The sequence below is a fragment of the Gallus gallus genome, chromosome 3 (assembly GCF_016699485.2).
Source record: "Gallus gallus isolate bGalGal1 chromosome 3, bGalGal1.mat.broiler.GRCg7b, whole genome shotgun sequence".
Classification (NCBI taxonomy): domain Eukaryota; kingdom Metazoa; phylum Chordata; class Aves; order Galliformes; family Phasianidae; genus Gallus; species Gallus gallus.
The window spans coordinates 90098140-90104139 of record NC_052534.1 but is presented as its reverse complement, the minus strand read 5'-3'; positions in this window follow the sequence as shown (position 1 = coordinate 90104139).

The window sequence follows — 6000 nt, the reverse complement described above, 5'->3', positions numbered from 1 at the left end:
ATTCTGATTCTTGAGTATCTCTAATGATACTTTCTGCATAATGTAGGTCAGTGTGGAAAGTAAACATATTAAAATGCTTTTGAGGTTTCTCAATCTCAAAAATGTTTTATCTTTAGTTCTGCTGTACTGTTATCTTCATCCATAACCATTCATCATAACAGCAACAATTTTCTTCAAAGGGCTACATATACATTAGATTTCTCTAAAGATCAATTGTAGGTTGATTTTGTCTTTGACGCTACTCATTTTACTGCATGTCTAATAGCTTCATTATTCAAAGTTAGCAAAGCTAACAAAACATACCTAAGGATGCATTTGCTGTAATGGAAAATTTTTACTCAAACCTATTCCTTTATAAAATGTACATATTCTTTTGTAATAATAAGGAGAGCTACAAAATGTTAACCTGAAGAATAAATTTGACAGCAGCCCTGGCTTGCAAAGGCTTTGAGCTAGTTCTGGTAGGAAGCACAGTTACTTACAGTGTACAAATTCAAAATCAAGTAAAAATAGAAAGAAAGCAATAGTAAGTGCCTATTTCTTGAGTGAGAATTTCAGTTCTAACTTTTCCAGATTTTACTTTCATTTTAGAGCATGATAAACGTGGTCTGGTTTTTTTTTTTTCTTTTTTTTTCTAATTAGTGACTCTACCATTTTCAGTAAATGAACAGATACAAATGCAAGAGGAGTGTGTATTTTTTTTACTCACATGAACTTACGTCATTTTCAAAATGAAGATAAATTTATTTTGCTTTCATCCAGAACCTGTATTGCACAACAGATGAATTCCTCTTGACAACGAGGAAATCCATAACAAAAGATTAAAGCACTTAAATCATTGGCATGCAGTGATTTTTTTTTTTTTTAATGAAGTTTATTAGGGAAATCTCTAACTACTTTTGCAAGAACATGAAAAATACCGTATTTTAATGCTACAAATATATTTTAGATTTTCACCTGGGAAAAAAATAATTAAAAATAATGATCGGAGTGATCTGTTTTCTTAATCCAATGGGAAGATGACTAAAATGCAGAACTGTAATACCATACAACTCGTTTTAGGGAGGAAAAAAAAAAAAAAAAAAAGCTTTTATAATTAGATGCACTAATTAGTGCATTCTGCACTAATAATTAGACTAATTTGCACTTACACATAGTTACTTCGAGAAGCATGCTATAGAAATGTCCTGATCTCACTCACCTCCTTTTGCTGTGCTCCTTAACATTTTTTCAGCACCTTTTATTTCCAAGATACTCTGCAGAAGTTTGTGAGCTAAATCCAGGATTTTACTGACTTGACTATAGCTAATCTCTGTGCTTCTGTACACAGTTGTATTGATTTAGATTGAGTTCTTGTTACATTTGCATCTACCTATGCTAATATTGCTTAAATTTGAGGGCTTATTTTTCTGTGAGTAGTTTGGAAACAAAATGTGTATTAAAGATCTACAGATCATATATAGAAGAGAACTTTTGAGCCACTTTTTTCCCCTCAACAAAATTGATTAGCAAGTCTTAAAATAATGTTGTATCTTCACTACCCCATTACTACTGAAATAAGTTTGAGAGGCCTCAGAAAAATAATAGATCTGGTGGAATGAAAAGGGTAGTTGTAGTAAGAAGGAGTGAAGTGAAAAAGGCAGAAGGTAAGTCCTTTACAGACAATTGGAAAATAACTACTGCAGTTGCTGTAACTTTAAATGTCAGTCCCAGATGTACCTATTAACTGAGGCACCTAAAAGGATACATTTTGTGCTTAACTAAGAATTGCATTCAGAGGGGAAAAAAAAAAAAAAAAAAAAAAAAAAAATTACTTTTTTAATTCCCGACTTGGACGCTGGAACAAATTATTAGCTTTCACAAAGGTGAGCAAGTAAAAACGGACATATACTCTGTAGTAATACATACTACACAATGCTTTTGTGAGTAACGTCTAGTTTTTTTGTAATCCGGAAAGGACATCTTAAAAATTGTCAGCTCTAGCTCTGTAAAACACATAAAAATATACAATCTGATAATATACAAGATTTTAAAATAAACAAATGCATTTTGATGTTAGTTTGTTAGAAAAAAATACACAGCTGTTATGAACCCAACAGTCTAACAATTTGCATTTGAACTTTAATTTTTCTGGCTAAGAAATTAATTTGTTTGGTAAGTAGAGAGCTGCTGTATGTTTTCCTCATACCACGATAATTTTATTTCTTCTGAATCATATTAATAGTACTGTTAACTGTCACATTGTTCTAATATGGGAGTGTAGTCACAAAAAAATTGTATTGGGAAGTTATAAATCCAGTGCAGGACTTGATAGCACTGTATTCCCGGTATGAAAAAGTAGGTAGTAGAACAAAGGCAACTCTTGGGTTAGTTAAAAAAAAAAAAAAAAAGAAAAAAGAAAAGAAAAAAAGAATGATTTACCAAGTAGAAAATAGGAGAAGTCATTACCTCCAGCTGTAATTTTTGAGTTCCCTACTGAAAAGCTGAAATTCAATTTGTGGTGTCTGTGCTTTAGAAAAGCTATTTACAAATTGGAAAGGGTTCACAAAAAGTATGGAAGAATTCTTTGAGGTTTAGTAAATCTTCTGTACAGAAAAGAATAAAAGGAGTCCAATCCACTCTTTTTAAAAGAGATTATTAATTTTGAGTTTGATTGCAGTCTGTAATTACCTATTTATGAAGACCTCTGATAATACATAGAACTTTAACCTATCGTACAAAATAATAGAAATAAAAATGGGATGGAAGATGATTTAAAAAACTCCAGAAGAAAGTTTGTATTTTAAACTGTGAAGGTATTTAACCATTTTCTAATAATGGGATACATTCATCATCGTACTAACACCCATCATCCTTTTAAACCATTGGCTGAAGAGGAACTTATGGATGTAGGAATTACTGCTCAGAAACCTTCTGTTTGCAGCAAGTCAGACTGAATTATCACGTGCTCTTCCAGGCTTCAAACATCTAATTTTTCTAATAAGAAAAGGTAAAGTGACATTTACTTTATTTTACATTTAAATTATTACTAAAGAACTGCCTTTTAGCACACTACTTTATTTTTTTTCCTTCTGTCTCAGCCATAAAGCCTACTTTGTTTTGAAAACTGGCAATGAGGATCTGATGAGGAATTAGAAAAACTGAAAATCAGTTCAGTAACTGAGAGTGTTTGATTCAATGGCAAGAACATAAAGAGGCTGGAGTGAGCTTGTTTTTGTCCTTCCTTAATCTACAGATATTCCACTTTTCCAAATCATAAATGTAGACATCAGATTGCCATGACTGCATCATCACAGCAAACTCCAGATGGCTTATAATAACTTCAGCATTAGTATGGCTGCTTTCTCCCATACCACCAGCTACTCAAGAAAGCTGAGGTTTTATTTTCATTAGTAATTCTTTTCACGGGTAATACAGACATCATAAAATCCTTTTTTTTTTGCACCTTCCTCTATTAAGTTTTGGTAAATGATGGATAATTCTAGCTTTGTTTCATAACACACATACCATGTTATTGCCATTTCCATGGCATTTAGGATGTATTTGTGCTATCACAGAAATATCAGTTTGACCTTTCCTTATGGTATTTCAAGTATATCTCAGATTTCTCTTATAAAGTTTTAGACTTCATTAGGCACAAAGGCTATATTTGTGATTAACCTCATGTTCCTGTTGTCTTTTGTTCACAGAGTCAGCTCACACTTTATTGCTTAGTGGGTGTCCTTAATCAAGAATATATCTTTAAATATGCTCATATGTGGTGGATATTACAGCACCTTTACTTAAGAGTAGGTGCTACAAGAAAAGCTAATCTGCACAATGAGGCTGAAATAAGACTTCTGATTAGTGCTATGAGCATTTTCATGTGTATGCAAGTACTGGAGAAAGGATTTTTTTTTTTTTTTTTTTTAAGATGTATATCTATGGTAAGTAGAAGAGCATTACAGGAGGGTTCAAACACAGGACCACTAGTATCCATGCTGTTTCACATAACAAAGGTACCACACAAATTAAACAGAACAGAAAAACTCTGCGCAGTATGTAGACATAAGACAAAAATAAATTTAAAAAAGAGTACTAATAAAAAATCTCTCTGATATCTGCAGTTCCGGAAAACTTTTTTTTTTTTTTCTTTCAAATAATAATGCATATCTGTGCAAAAATAAGCAGATTGTTTGCCTAATTCTCATTACTATTTTTTTCCTTTAATGCAATCTGCAACTCGCAATGGAAGCAGCATAGTTATTTGGGACAGAAAAGGAGTTTGGAAGAACAGAGTTCTAAAATTGATTTATGTCAATAATAGTTTAAAAGACAAATTTTAAACAGTGCTGAACAGAAAAAGCAACATCACAAAACATATGAGCATATAAGTGTTCATTTTCCTATAGAAAAGCAATTTTTGAAACAATGTCTTAGAAGAAAAACAGAAGGATCAAATTTTTGCATCAGTCAGTGAAGTGTGTTTTAGTGCAAAAGCATCTTACATATTTAGGTATTAAAAACAAGTAGATCTGATATTCTGATGCTTTCACTCCAATGTAAAAATAAGGAAGATTAAGTTCAAAGCAGGTTAACTGATCCATATAAGCCCAGATGACTGTTAGTTTTGGGAATACATGTAATTACTTGATACATAATCTTTTTTACTGTAACGTGAGAAAGTCTATACAACTCGTAATGGTGATGACATAGATTTGTCACTTGTATGCTCTATATGTTACAGAGCCATATAAGATGTTTTTATAAAATATTATGTTTTTTTGGTTTTGCTTTCTTCTCTGTAAGGCTGTTCATTTCTAATTAGCATTAATATCTCCAAGAGTACTTTTTTAACCTTTTTGTCTTCTCTTACATGTTTCAGTAAATGGGCTTTTCACTGAATATGAGAATTCTCTGAATGGATTCCTAATACAAAATAGAGACTGTATCCATAAATAATGGAAAGATGTAGACCACTGATTTACAACAAAATAAATGACAGCACAAGATGTATTTTTTGCTCCCAGATTTGCAATTGGGCCTGTTAGTAATGAATGTTAGAATTAGATTAAGGAGGGGTAACATAAATAATGAAGAAGTATATTAGAAAGAAGTGCAATAAAATTTTATAACTAGAATTCCTACATCTGTAGAAGTTATGAATCTGCAGAACTGGGGATAAGATTGATGGGAAATTTGTGAAGTCATGAGGCAGACACAAATGGAAGTCTCATTTCTAGATTCTGTGTCTTCTGTGCCTTTCTGCTCATGCCATTAGTTTTAATTTTGTAATTTTCTATTACTTTTATTTTGCTGAATTTTTATTTTATTCTAGATTGTCAATGAACAACAGAAAACAACATATGAAAGGCACCTCAGAAAAACTCACTCTGATCATATTATATGGTATAGGGATCTCTGTTCCTTTACAAATGTGGTCTTTATGCACAGCATTCCCAGCATAAAAGCCACTAGCTAAGACTGTTTTGCCTTTATTCAAGACTAGGGAGCTCCTTCTAGTTCAGAACTGTGCTGTGAGGATACTCTTCTAGACTGTAAGGAGACAAAAAAAAAAAAAAAAAAATCTTGTGTTTACTCATGTTCCATATGCTGTGGTCTTTACCTTCCAGTCTTTATCTGATTCAATGTCAGTTTCTTGTGTCATGTAACCAGACATTGCAGACATTACTATAGCTCTACTGCATATAATCTTCACCCTGTGGAGGAAATCATTGCTATTCAGAAGTGAGGCAAAGGAGTGATCAAAGGTCTTACATCTTTTTTTTTTTTTTCTTACATTCTCAGCTCCAGTTCTTTAGTCTTTGAAATCAAAGATAAGGCACTGTTCAAATAATAGTGGTATCTGTTTATTTGTGTGTGATTCAATTTGAACTCTGGTCCAGTACTGCTCTGGCAGGGGTATCCATGGGAAGACATTCCTTCAGGCCTCACCCGCTGCTGCACTGTGGGCTCCTCCATGGCTGAATGGGGAGATCTGCTCTGTGTGGTGGACTGCAG